The 14,261-nt window shown below is 45.8% G+C and overlaps 1 non-coding gene and 1 pseudogene across 1 annotated transcript; both read left to right on the top strand.

Annotated features, from left to right (window-relative positions):
- Nucleotides 1–5,459: 5,459 nt before the first annotated feature.
- On the top strand, nt 5,460–5,563 carry LOC129034446 (small nucleolar RNA U13). Its single transcript, XR_008501921.1, has one exon. It is a non-coding gene; the product is annotated as a small nucleolar RNA U13 (small nucleolar RNA).
- Nucleotides 5,564–13,874: 8,311 nt separating this feature from the next.
- Nucleotides 13,875–13,972, top strand: LOC129034448 (small nucleolar RNA U13; annotated as a pseudogene).
- The last annotated feature ends 289 nt before the right edge of the window (nt 13,973–14,261 follow it).

The raw sequence follows: 14,261 nt of genomic DNA, 5'->3' as shown, positions 1-14,261 counted from the left end.
TTCTAAAGGCTTATCCACTATATAGAATCTCTATTTTAATCACAGAAGTCATTATGCTCTGTATACATTAATTTCCCTCAATTCAAATCATATTTGCCATTCAAAGTCTAGCTCAAGGCCGGGTATGGTGGCTCACGCCTGTAATCCCAGGACTTTGGGAGGCTGAGGCGGGTGGATCACAAGGTCAGGAGATCGAGACCATCCTGGCTGACACGGTGAAACCCCAGCTCTACTAAAAAAAAATACAAAAAAAATTAGCCAGGCGTGGTGGTGGTCACCTGTAGTCCCAGCTACTCGGGAGGCTGAGGTAGGAGAATGGCGTGAACCTGGGAGGCGGAGCTTGCAGTGAGCTGAGATTGTGCCACTGCACTCCAGCCTGGGCGACAGAGCAAGACTCCATCTCAAAAAAAAAAGTCTACCTCAAGCCAAATTTCCCCCTGAAAGTTTTCCTGGACTTGACTTTTTCATTTAGTATTGCCCTTTTCCTCTTCTCAGTTCCTCCCAATCCTACCATGCTGACACTGTGCTTCAGCTCTGGATTTGATCTTGATATGGATTTGTCTCTGATTTAGCATGTGCATCCTAGAATAGAAATGAACATCTTTGGCCAGGTGCAGTGGCTCTCATGCCTGTAATCCCATCACTTTGGCCGGGTGGATCACTTGAGGTTAGGAGTTCAAGACCAGCCTGGCCAACGTGGCGAAACCCGGTCTCTACTAAAAATACAAAAATTAGCTGGGCATGGTGGCAGGTGCTTGTAATCCCAGCTACTCAGGAGGCTGAGGCAAGAGAATCGCTTGAACCTGCAGAGATTGCAGTGAGCTGAGATCACGCCACTGCACTCCAGCCTGCTGGGCAACAAAGCGAGACTCTGTCTCAAAAAAAAAGTAGTTCTAAAGTTCAAGTTTTAGGTTATCCGGTACCGTCAGTTTAAAAGACACATTGATTTAATAGCAGACAGGTGCTTAAAAAAAAAGCATTGAGTTCCTGCTATATGCAAGGACTAGCATGATACAGTAATGGAGGCAAAAGTGATGGTATACTAGGCAGAAAAAGCTCTTCTTTTTATGACATTACATGTGAAAATGCTCAATACATTTTTTATTGGCTTATAGATATTAATCTTAATTGGCCAGGCACAGTGGCTCATGCCTGTAATCCCAGCACTTTGGGAGGCTGAGGCAGGGGAATCACTTGAGGTCAGGAGTTCGAGACCAGCCTGACCAGCATGGTGAAAACCCGTCTCTACTAAAAATACAAAAAAAATTAGCCAGGCATGGCTAATTTGAGATGGAGTTTGAGACCAACCTGGGCAATGTGGCAAGACCCCATCTCCACTAAACATACAAAAATTAACTGGGCATGGTGGCACGCACCTGTAGTCCCAGCTACTCAGGAGGCCGAAGTAGGATTGCTTGAGCCTAGGAGGTGGAAGCTGCAGTGAGCTGAGATTGCACCACTGCACTCCATCCCGGGCAACAGAGTATTACCCTGTCTTAAAAAAAAAAAATCTTGTGAGTGGAAAATGAGCTAAATTTTAAATTTTCCTCTAAGCCATTCATAGGCACCTTCAAGGGAACCTCTTCATGCCTGTATACTTTGAAATGTTTTTTACCCTATAATTTGGTTTAATTCACTTATTTACTGAAAAGCTGAAAAGTAAGAGGTTTGAACCCATGAGCTATTAGGCATAGATTGCAAGTCCCTTGATAATAAAGCTGTTTTCAGTCTGTCTTTAAAAATTAAGCTTGGGCTGGGCGCTGTGGCTCACGCCTATAATCCCAGCACTTTGGGAGGCCAAGGTGGGCGGATCCGAGGTCAAGAGATCGAGACCATCCTGGCCAACATGGTTAAAGTGGATTTCAGAAGCAGGAAAAAATAGGGAGCTTATTGTCTGGCTGATCGTTACAGAAGTACCCAGTTCTGTCATTCCACTCTTGTTACTCAGACCTTTAACTGCCCATGTTTATTTCACCAAGCTAAAGAAGTATACTACAGGTTGATGATCCCCATTCTGAAAATCTGAAATGCTTCAAAATCTAAAACTTTTTGAGCACTGACATGGCACTCAAAGGAAATGCTCATTGGAGCATTCTGGATTTTGGATTAGGGATGCTCAACGAGTAAGCATATAAGGATGTTCCAAAAGTATTTCAGATTTCCAAAAGCGGAAAAAATCCCAAATCCAAAACACCTCTGGTCCTAAGCATTTCAGATAATACTCAGCCTGTACTATAAGCCACACTAAGTGGAGTACAGGCCAGGCGTGGTGGCTCACACCTATAGTCCTAGCACTTTGGGAGGCTGAGGCAGGAGGATTGCTTGAGCCCAGGAATTTGAGACCAGCCTGGGCAACATAGTGCAACCCCTGTCTATAAAAGCAGTTTTTAAATTAGGAGGGTGTGGTGGCACAAGCCTATAGTCCCAGCTACTGGGGAGGCTGAAGTAGGAGGATCACTTGAGCCCATGAAGGTCGAGGCTGCAGTGAGCCATGATCATGCCACTGCATTCCAGCCTTGGTGACAGAGTAAGACACCATCTCAAAAACATGGTGTGGGGGCTGGGTGCTGAGGCTTATGGCTCCCAGCACTTTGGGAGGCCCAGGCGGATGGATCACTTGAGGCCAGAAGTTCAACACCAGCCTGACCAACAGCAAAACCCTGTCTCTACAATAAAAAAAAAAAAATAGAAAAAATAAACAAATAAACATGGCGGTGGGGACAGGAAGCCTGTTGTTCATCTCTAGGCTCCTTCCCAGTATTTATACTCAGATTCATGCTGTTGCCTGCAAAAAAGGTTGGCCCCCAGTTGCCTCTGGATAATATGACTTAGAAAATTTGCTCTGGCAATTTGCAGACAATTGCTGCTGTCAATAATTGTACAAAAATACATGGCTGGGTGCGGTGGCTCACACCTGTAATCCCAGCATTTTGGGAGGCCAAGGTGGGCAGCTCGCTTGAGGTCAGGAGTTCGACACCAGCCTGGTCAATATGGTGAAACCCCGTCTCTACTAAAAATGAAAAAGAAAAATTAGCCCGGCTTGATGATGTGTGCCTGTAATCCCAGCTACTCGGGAGGCTGAGGCACAGGAATTGCTCGAACCTTGGAGGTGGAATTTGCAGCGAGTTGAGGTCACGCCACTGCACTCCAGCCTGGGCAACAGAGCTGGATACTGTCTCAAAACAACAATAACAGCAACAACAACAACTAACATCTGAAGGCCATATGACTGTCAAGTAGATTATACAATAAGAAAGGCTGATTTAGAGTTCTTAGGTTTTTTTGTTGTTGTTCGTTTTTTTTGTTGGTTTGTTTGTTTGTTTTTGAGACAGGGTTTGGCTCTGTTACCCAGGCTGGAGTGCAGTGGCGCAATCTTGGCTCACTGCAACCTCCGCCTCCCAGGTTCAAGCGATTCTCATGCCTCAGCCTCCTGAAGAGCTGAGATTACGGGTATGCACCACCAGGCCCAGCAAATTTTTGTATTTTTAGTAGAGACAGGGTTTCACCAGGTTGGCCAGGCTGGGCTTTCTTTATTTAATTTTTCTTTATTTATTTGTTTTCTTTGTTTTTAGAGACAGGGTCTCACTATGCTGCTTAGGCTGGTCTCAAACTCCTGGGCTCAAGCAATCTTCCCGCCTTGGCCTCCCAAAGTGTTGGGATTACAGGCATGAGCCACTGTGCCCGGCTGGTTTATTTTCTAATGAAAAGTTACCCTGGAGGATCACTTGAGGCCAGGAGTTTAAGACCAGCCTGGGCACCATAGTGAGACACCGTATCTGCTAAAAAAAAAAAAAAAAAAAAAAAAAAAAGTAAAGTCACCCTGTGCACTAAATTGGCAAAAGATTAGGACTAGCAAGAATTAAAACTCACAGAACATTAGGCTGAGAAAGAATCTTAGAGATAATCTAGTCTGCCCCTGCCATTCTAGGAATATAGAAGCAAACCCAGACAGGTTGAGTGACATGTCCATCTTGGTGGCAAAGCCAAAACTAAAACCTTATTCCCAGGTCAGTGCAGAGCCACTCAGAGTCTCATAAATCAGTTTTGTGTTTTCTGTACCATACTGGCCCTCTATTAGCCTCTCCCTGGATCTCACTGATACCTTGAGAGTGCAAAAAAACCAATTGTTTGTTACATTTATCTAAGTGGTGGTATCCATTGGCATCAACATTTGCATTTAGGACAAAGTTGTCTTTGGCTCCTTTGAGCTTGCTAAGACTATCAAGCGTGAAGCTTGTATTGTGTCTCAGCTGTATCTTCCAACCATAACAGTTTTTTAAAAAATAATTTTATTGGATAGGTGTGGTGGCTTATGCGTGTAATCTCATTACTTTGGGAGGCTGAGATGGGAGGATTGCTTGAGCCCAGGAGTTTTGAGGACAAACTGGGCAACCCAGAGAGACCTCCACCACAAAAAATAAAATTAGGTGGGTGTGGTGGTGCATGCCTGTAGTCCCAGTTACTCATGGGGCTGAGGTGGGAGAATCGCCTAGGCCCAGGAGGTCATGGCCATAGTGAGCCAAGATCACACCACTGCACTTCAGCCTGGGTGACAGAGCAAGACCCTGTCTCAATAAATAAATAAATGAAATGAAACGTTTCAATTCAATAAATGATAAATACTTCAGTGTAGCTTTCACAAACATTTTGCCTAAGAAGTTGTTTATTAGCATTAAATACATTCTATGTCTATTATGTGTGAAGCACTGGAGATAAAATGAGAAACAGTTTCTACTCTTATGGAGCTTATAGTGTAGTCATTTATTCACTGCATGTTCTCAAAGCAAAAGACACTAGAATGACATTTGCAGAAAAACCTCAGGAAAACGCAACATACACAAAGGAGCAATGCAGTATCAACTTCACTGTATGATAAAGATACCATAGGCCAAAATTGCATTGTACATGGAAATGATGTTCGGGTTTTTGTTGTTGTTGTTGTTGTTGTTTCTTTACCATTGTAAAAGTAATATATCACCACATATACATTATGGACATACACATGCATTTGAAAAGCATTAACAATTGGCCTGAATAAATATATAAAGAACTATTAAAATCCAGCAGTAAGAAAACGGCTAAATAAATGGACGAAATATTTGAACTGACACCTTGAAGACAAAAAACAGGCTGGGCACGGTGGCTCACACCTGTAATCCCAGCACTTCGGGAAGCCAAGGCAGGTGGATCACCTGAGGTGAGGAGTTCAACATCAGCCTGGCCAACATGGTGAAACTCCGTCTCTACTAAAAATACAAAAATAGGCCAGTTGTGGTGGTGCACATCTATAGTCCCAGCTACTCAGGAGGCTGAGGCAGGAAAATCACTTGAACCTGGGAGGCGGAGGTTGCGCCACTGCACTCCAGACTGGGCGACAGAGTGAGAGTCCGTCTCACAAAAAAAAAAAAACCAAAACAAAACAAAACAAAAAAACAAGAATGGCAAACAAAATACAACAGATTTTTTCATAGTTCATAAGCATGATGAGTGGGTTTTCATGTTCATGTGTGAGGTGTGCCTCCCTCAAACCTTGTTATGATGTCAACACATTGCCTATCTGATGTGAGAAGAAGTAAAAAAACAGTGAAAAGGCAGTTTACAGAATGGGAGAAAACATTTGTAAATCATACATCCAATAAGGAGTTAATATTCAAAATATATAAGGACCTCAATAGCAAGGAAACAATTTTAAAATGGGCAAAGGACCTAAGTAGACATTTCTCAACAGAAGACATTAAATGGCCAAAAGATAAGTGTTGGTGAGGATGTGGATAAAATAGAACCCTCCCAGGTTCTTGGTGGGAATGTATATTAGTACAGCCATTATGGCAAACAGTTTGGAGGTTCCTGGAAAAACTAAAAATGGAATTACCATGTGATCCAACAATCTCACTTCTGGGTATATATACATAGGAAATGAAAATCAGTATTTTGAAGAGATATCTGCACTCCCATGTTCATTGCAGCACTATTCACAATAGCCACACTATGGAATCAAGTGTCCATTGCCAGAAGAATGGATAAAGAAAATGTGGGCCAGGCGCGGTGGCTCATGCCTGTAATCCAGCACATTGGGAGGCCAAGACGGGCAGATCAATTGAGGTCAGGAATTTGAGACCAGCCTGGCCAACACGGCAAAACCCCATCTCTACAAAAAATACAAAATTAGCCGGGCGCAGTGGTGGGCGCCTGTAATCCCAGCTACTCTGGAGGCAGAGGCAGGAGAATCGCTTGAACCCAGGAGGCGGAGGTTGCAGTGAGCCGAGATCACGCCACTGCACTCCTCTTGGGCAACAAGAGCGAAACTCTGTCTCAAAAAAAAAAAAAAAAAAAGAAAAGAAAAAGAAAGAAAAAAAGAAGATAAATACTGCACGTTCTCACTTATATGTGGATTTTTTTTTTTTTTTTTTTTTTTTTTTTTTTTTTGAGACAGAGTCTCACTCTATCGTCCAGGCTGCAGTGCAGTGGCGTGATCTCAGCTCACCGCCACCTCTGCCGCCTGGGTTCAAGCGATTCTTCTGCCTCAGCCTCCCGAGTAGCTGGGATTACAGGCGCCTGCCACAGCGCCTGACTAATTTTTGTATTTTTAGTAGAGACGAGGTTTCACCATCTTGGCCAGGCTGGTCTTGAACTCCTGACCTCGTGATCCACCCTCCTCGGCCTCCCAAAGTGCTGGGATTACAGGTGTGAGCCACCACGCCCGGCCGGAATTTTTAAAATAAACTGGCCGGGTGCAGTGGCTCACGCCTATAATCACAACACTTTGGGAGGCCAAGGCGGGCAGATTATCTCAGGTCAGGAGTTCAAGACCAGCCTGACCAACATGAAGAAACCCTGTCTCTACTAAAAACACAAAATTAGCCAGGCGCGGTGGTGCATGCCTATAATCCCAGCTACTCGGGAGGCTGAGGCAGGAGAACCACTTAAACCCAGGAGGCGGAGGTTGCGGTGAGCCGAGATCGCGCCATTGCATTCCAGCCTGGGCAACAAGAGCGAAACTCCGTCTCAATCAATCAATCAATAAAATAAGTTGAACTCACAAAAGCAGAGTAGAATGGTGGTTGCCAGGGCCAGGGGAGTTGAGATGAAACAGGGAGATATTGGTCAAAGGGTACGAGTCACCCTTTTGGTTGGGAGGGATATATTCTGGACATCTGTTATACAGCATGATGACTATAGTTAATAAATAATGTATATTTGAAAATTGCTAAGAGTGTAGTTTTTTTTTTTTTTTTTTTTAAAGAAGGGTCTTGCTCTGTCGCCCAGGCTGGAGTGCAGTGGTGCGATCTCAACTCACTGCAACTTCCGCCTCCTGGGTGACAGAGCAGGAGCACCGTCATCTTGGACAAACACCACCACTTCAAGTTCCAGCTCCCTTTCTAGCCTCATGCATGTCAAGGAAATCACTTCTCTTCTAACCACAAGCAGCCAGAAAGAGCAGCCAGTAAAACACAGATAAGACAGCTTGGGCACAGAGGGAAGTAGGGGGAAAGTCTCTTGGGTAACTGCCAAACTTCATCCTCATACAATGTGCCCCAGTGAAACAGTGGGCCTTAATAAGCACATTCCTTTCCCTCAGGTGCACTAAGATAGGGACGCTAAAAGCAGACTCTGGGGATATGCCTGCAGCTGTAGAAAGATGTATGGGAACAGACAAAACAACTCTCCCTCCCAGATAAGCACAATAAAGAGACACAGAAGCAGTCGAAGCCTCTGATAAAACTCTCTCACCCTGAATCCTTAAAAACTCTTCAGTCTGTAAGATTGTGCAGTTTCTGACCTAACTTGGTCAGAAGTCCCTCCCAGGTTGGAAATAAACCTGCTGACTGTCAAGCCACCCTTCATGTTTCTCTACTTTTTCTTTAATTCTTACACTGGGTTCAAGCGATTCTCCTGCCTCAGCCCCGAGTAGCTGGGACTACAAGCACCCACCACCACGCTGGGCTACTTTTTGTATTTCTAGTAGAGACAGGGTTTCACCATGTTGGCCAAGCTGATCTCGAACTCCACACCTCAGATGATCTGCCTACAGTGGCCTCCCAAAGTCCTAGGATTACAGGCATGAGCCACCGTGCCCAGACAAAAGAGTAGATCTTAAATGTTCTCACCACAAAAAAACTGAGGTGATAGATATGTTAGCTTTATTTTTTTAATTTTAAATTATTTTACAAGATAGAGATACGGTCTCACTATGTTGCCCAGGCTGGTCTTGAACTCTGGGCTCAAGCGATCCTCCCACCTAGGTCTCCCAAAGTGCTAGGATTAACAGACGTGAGCCTCTACACTTAGCCAGCTTGATTACTTTTTAATGGCAAACAAGCTCACGAAAACATGCTCAACATTGTTAGTCACTAGAGAAATGTGTCCAAAATTGGTGGGTTTTTGGTCTCACTGACTTCAAGAATGAAGCCGCAGACCCTTGTGGTGAGTGTTAACAGTTCTTAAAGGTGGCGTGTCCAGAGTTTGTTCCTTCTGATGTTTGGATGTGTCCGGAGTTGGTTCTTTCTGGTGGGTGCGTGGTCTCACTGGCTCAGGAGTTAAGCTGCAGACCTTCGCAGTTGAGTGTTACAGCTCTTAAGGCACTGCGTCTGGGGTTATTCGTTCCTCCTGGTGGGTCCCTGCTCTCTGTGGCTGCAGGAGTGAAGTTGCAGACCTTCACGATAAGTGCTACAGCTCATAAAGGCAACAGGGACCCAAAAAATTAGCAGTAACAGTGAAAGAACAAATCTGCCACAATGCAGAAGTGGACCCCACCAGGTTGCCAGTGGTGGGGTCCTCGGGCAGCCTGCTTTTATTCTCTTACCTGGCCCCACCCACATCCTGCTGACTGGTCCATTTTACAGAGAGCTGATTGGTGCGTTTACAATCCCTGAGCTAAACACAAAAGTTCTCCAAGTCCCCACCATAGTAGCTAGTTACGGAGTGTCCACTGGCGCATTCACAAACCCTGAGCTAGACACAGGATGCTGATTGGTGTGTTTACAAACCTTGAGCTAGATACAGAGTGCCAATTGGTGTATTTACAATCCCTTAGCTAGACATAAAGGTTCTCCAAGTCCCTACCAGACTCAGGAGCCCAGCTGGCTTCACACAGTGGATCCTGCACTGGGGCCGCCAAGTGGAGCTGTGTGCCAGTCCTGCGCCGTGTGCCCGCACTCCTCAGCCCTTGGGTGGTTGATGGGAATGGGCACCATGGAGCAGGGGGCAGCGCTCGCCCGGGGAGGCTCGGGCTGCAAAGGAGCCCACGGAAGTGGGGGAGGCTTAGGCATGGCGGGCTGCAGGTCCGGAGCCCTGCCCGCAGGGAGGCAGCTAAGGCCCTGCGAGAAATTGAGCACAGCAGCTGCTGGCCCAGGTGCTAAGCCCCTTACTACCCTGGGGCTTGCGGACAGGCCGCTCCGAGTGTGGGGCCCGCTGAGCCCACCTCCACCCGGAACTCGCTGGCTCGCAAGCCCCCGCGCAGCTCCGGTTCCCGCCCACGCCTCTCCCTCCACACCTCCCTGTAAGCTGAGGGAGCCAGCTCCGGCCTTGGCCAGCCCAGAAAGGGGCTCCCACAGTGCAGCGGCGGGCTAGAGGGCTCCTCAAGTGCGGCCAGAGTGGGCGCCAAGGCTGAGGAGGCGCCGAGAGTGAGCGAGGGCTGCGAGGGCTGCCAGCATGTTGTCACCTCTCAGAAGTACAAATTAAACCGCAATGAGATACCACTATACATCAATTCGAATGCCTATTTTTTTTTTTTTTTTTAAAAAGAACAAAACCCCAGGCCAGGCGCGGTGGCTCACACTTGTAATCCCAGCACTTTGGGAGGCCGAGGCGGGTGGATCACGAGGTCAGGAGATCAATACCATCCTGGCTAACACGGTGAAACCCCGTCTCTACTAAAAATACAAAAAATTAGCTGGGTGTGGTGGCGGGCGCCTGTAATCCCAGCTACTCGGGAGGCTGAGGCAGGAGAATGTCATGAACCTGGGAGGTGGAGGCTGCAGTGAGCCAAGATTGTGCCACTGTACTCCAGCCTGGGTGGCAGAGCGAGACTCTGTCTCAGAAAAAAAAAAGAACAAAACCTCAAATCTGATAATACCAACTGTAAACAAGAATGTGGAGCAACTGGACCAGTCATACATTGCTGGTGAGAATGCAAAATGATACAACTGCTCTGGGGAAACAGGTTAGCAATTTCTCATGAAGTTAAACATGTACTTACCGTTTGACTTAGCAATCTCCTTGGTGATTCTCACCGAAGAGAAACAAAACTTAGGTTTGCAAGAAACCTGTACACAAATGTATATAGCAACTTTATAATTGCTAAAAACTGGAAACCAATATCTTGTAGTTGGTAAGTAGATAGTGTGGAATACCCTTGGCAATAAAAATGAGTAAGTTGTTACTACAACTTGGATGAATCTCAAATGCGTTATGCTAAGTGAAAAAAAGCCAAACTCAAAAGGCTACATATGATACGATTTTGTTGTGTGACATTCTGGAAAGGCAGAACTATAGGGACAGAAGACAGATCAGTGGTTGCCAGGGATTAAGAGTGGAAGCAGAGTTTGACCATGAAGCAGTTTTGGGGCTGACAAGATATTCTGTTTTGTTTTGTTTTTTGAGACAGTCTCGCTTTGTCGCCCAGGCTGGAGTGCAGTGGCACGATCTCAGCTCACTGCAAAAACTGGAAACAAAGGAAGTAAATATGACAACATGCTAATTACATGTCGTGAGGTTATCAGTATTTGCTTTATTATTGTACTTGTATATTTTAATTGGCAAAATATATCCCCCTTAGAGAAAATTTAGAAAAGACAGAAAAGGAGATAGAAAAAGTCACCAGTTGTCTTTATTTATTTATTTATTGAAATGGAGTCTTGCTCTGTCGCCCAGGCTGGAGCGCAGTGGCGTGATCTCGGCTCACTGCAAGCTCCGCTTCTCGGGTTCACACCATTCTCCCGCCTCAGCCTCCCGAGTAGCTGGGACTACAGGTGCCCACCGCCATGCCCGGCTAATTTTGTTTTTGTATTTTTAGTAGAGACGGGGTTTCACTGCGTTAGCCAGGATGGTCTTGATCTCTTGACCTCATGATCCACCTGCCTTGGCTTCACAAAGTGCTGGGATTACAGGCATGAGCCACCATGCCCGGCCCACCAGTTGTCTTTAGACATTGTATTTTTTATTCTTTTCTACATGTCTTTTTGCCTAATGAAAAGTGTACTGTAAGAAAAATTTTGCCTGTGGTTTTACTTAATATATTCTAAACTTGTTTCCTTTGCAACTTTTTCTTTTCTTTTCTTTTTTTTTGAGACAGAGTGTCGCTCTGTTACCCAGGCTAAGGTGCAGTGTCGCGATCACAGTTCACTGCAGCCTTGACCTCCCTGAGCTCAGGTGATCCTCCAGCCTCAGCCTCCTGAGTAGCTGGGACTACAGGTGCACCCATGCCTGGCTAATTTTTTGTATTTTTTTGTAGAGACAGGATTTCATCATGTTGCCCAGGCTAGTGTCGAACTCTTCAGCTCAAGTGATCTGCCCACCTCGGCCTCCCAGAGTGCTGGGATTACAGGCATGAGCCACCGTGCCTGGCCACCCCTTCCTCTTAAATGATCTTTGAAACATTATTTGCAATCTCAAAGCCTCCATTTATCTAAACAACTGGTTTCATTTTAGGGATGTAGGCATTTGTGTAATATTAAACTGTTATATTTCACCTTGCTAGCATGGGAGTACAACTGAGGGGATGTTTGCATGAATCTTGTGAATTATGATGGCTCTGAGCCATTGTAATTTGATTAACAGAAGTCCTACTTTGGGGTTTATCTTATTTTTATTATTTATTTATTTATTTTTTGAGATGGAGTCTCACTCTGTCGCCCAGGCTGGAGTGCAATGGTGCTATCTGGGCTCACTGCAACCTCCGCCTCTGGGGTTTAAGTGATTCTCCTGCCTCAGTCTCCCGAGTAGCTGGGATTACAGGCGCAGGCCACCATGCTGGCTAATTTTTTGTATTTTTAGTAGAGATGGGATTTCACCATGTCGGCCAGGCTGGTCACGAACTCCTGACCTCAAGTGATGTGCTCACCTTGGCCTCCCAAAGTGTTGGGATTACAGGCGTGAGCCACTGCGTCTGGCCTACTTTGGGATTTTTCTCTACAATGTTTTCATGTTGTTAATGTAGCTGGGGGTCCAGCATCACTGCTGATCACTTAATCCTGCTGGAGGCCACCAGGATACACCATCTCTGTGTAGTGAGCTGTCAAGGAGAGCCCTAGGCAAAATTACTTAGGTTCATGGTGTCAGTGTTTTGTGGAGATGTCCAACTCCTGAGGTTCACTTGTACTGTCATTTTCTCCTAAGGCATCAGGTGATGAGCCTCTCTGATCCAGCATTTTGACTACCCTTTTCACATTTTTTTTTTTTTTTTGAGACAGAGTCTGGCTCTGTTGCCCAGGCTGGAGTGCAGTGGCATGATCACAGCTTACTGCAGCCTCAACCTCCCGGGCTCAAGTGATCCTCCTGCTTCAGCCTCCTGAGTAGCTGGGACTACAGGTGCACGCCACTATGCCTGGCTAATTCTTTCATTTTTTTATAGAGACAGGACCTCGCTATGTTGCCCAGGCTGGTTCCAACTCCTGGACTCAAGTGATCCACCTGTCTCGGGCTCCCAAAATCTCGGGATTACAGGCGTATGGTTCCTGGCCTTCACATTCTTACATACCCTTCTGTTTCCTTAGCTGTGAAATGGAGATCATGTCATAGCCTTAATTCATGTGGGATGCTTAGCACAGTGTCTGGCACTTGATATTTTCTTTCTACTTGAAATTTGTTTTTGAGCTGGGCATGGTGGCTCACACCTGTAATCCCAGCACTTTGGAAAACCAAGGCAGGCAGATTACCTGAGGTGAGGAGTTCGAGAGCAGCCTGGCAAACATGGTGAAACCCCGTTTCTACTAAAAGTACAAAAATTACCCGGGTGTGGTGGCACACACCTGTAATCCCAGCTACTCCAGAGGCTGAGGCACGATAATCACTTGAACTCGGCAGATGGAGGTTGCAGTGAGCTGAGCTCAAGCCACTGCACTCCAGCCTGGGTGATAAAGCGAGACTGTCTAAAAAAAAATATTATTTTTAACTAATATAAAACTCTCTGAACCCTTCTTTTTCTGAGCTTCTCCACTTGAGTCCATCCCACATCATTGAACATTTAATTACACAGAATTGTGTACCATCTTCCTTGACCCCCCAGATCTTTAGCCTTCTTTAGTACCCTGTCTCTTTTTGTCGTACTAGTCACAGTTGCAGTTTTTTTTTTTGAGACAGAGTCTCACTCTGTCACCCAGGCTGGAGTGCAGTAGCACAATCTCAGCTCACTGCAACTTCCGCCTCCCGGGTTCAAGCAATTCTCTTGCCTCAGCCTCCTAAGTAGCTGGGATTACATATGCACACCACCACGCCGGGCTAATTTTTGTATTTTTAGTAGAGACTGGGTTTCACCATGTTGTCAGGCTGGTCTCGAACTCCTGACCTTGTGATTAGCCCACTTCGGCCTCCCAAAGTGCTGGGATTACAGGCGTGAGCCATTGCACCCAGCCATAGTTGCAATTTTATTTGTGTGATTGATTACTGTATGACCCTTTTATTGAAGTGCAGTGAAGGCAGGAAACATGACCGGTTTTTACAATATTTTCAACACATCACCATAGGTGGTACATAGTAGGGCCTTAATAAATATTTGTAAAATGAACAAAGTTCATGAGTGTTTATGTTTGTAGTTTTAATTGCCCTAAAGTAAATATCTGATTTTCCAATTTCCACCAGAGTGCTCTGCACATAGTAGGTCTAATTATTTTTCCCTCTTTACTAATCACCCATGCCTTGTAAGAATTCAGTTAGTTGACTTTTTGTACTTTATAAGCGTGATGATTGGGTGTTCCCGTGTGAGATGTGCCACCCTTGAACCTTGTTACGACGTTGGCACATTGCGCGTCTGACATGAAGAAAAAAAAAATTCAGTTAGTCCACCAGGCACAGTGGCTAAGGCTTGTAATCCCTGCACTTTGAGAGGCCAAGGCAGGAGGATCACTTGAACCCAAGAGTTCGAGACCAGCCTAGGCAACATAGCGAGACTCCGTTTCAAACAACAAATAAAAATAATTAGTCGGGCATGGTGGTGCGCGCCTGTAGTACTCGGGAGGCTGAGGCGAGAGGATCGCTTGAGCCAGGGAGATCAAGGCTGCAGTGAGCCAAGCTCACTGCACTCCAGCCCGAATCTGTCGCGCCCC

Source organism: Pongo pygmaeus, chromosome 2 (assembly GCF_028885625.2).
Source record: "Pongo pygmaeus isolate AG05252 chromosome 2, NHGRI_mPonPyg2-v2.0_pri, whole genome shotgun sequence".
NCBI classification, from domain to species: Eukaryota; Metazoa; Chordata; class Mammalia; order Primates; family Hominidae; genus Pongo; species Pongo pygmaeus.
Note: the sequence above shows the minus strand (reverse complement) of the source record. Positions and strands in the feature narration are given on the sequence as shown.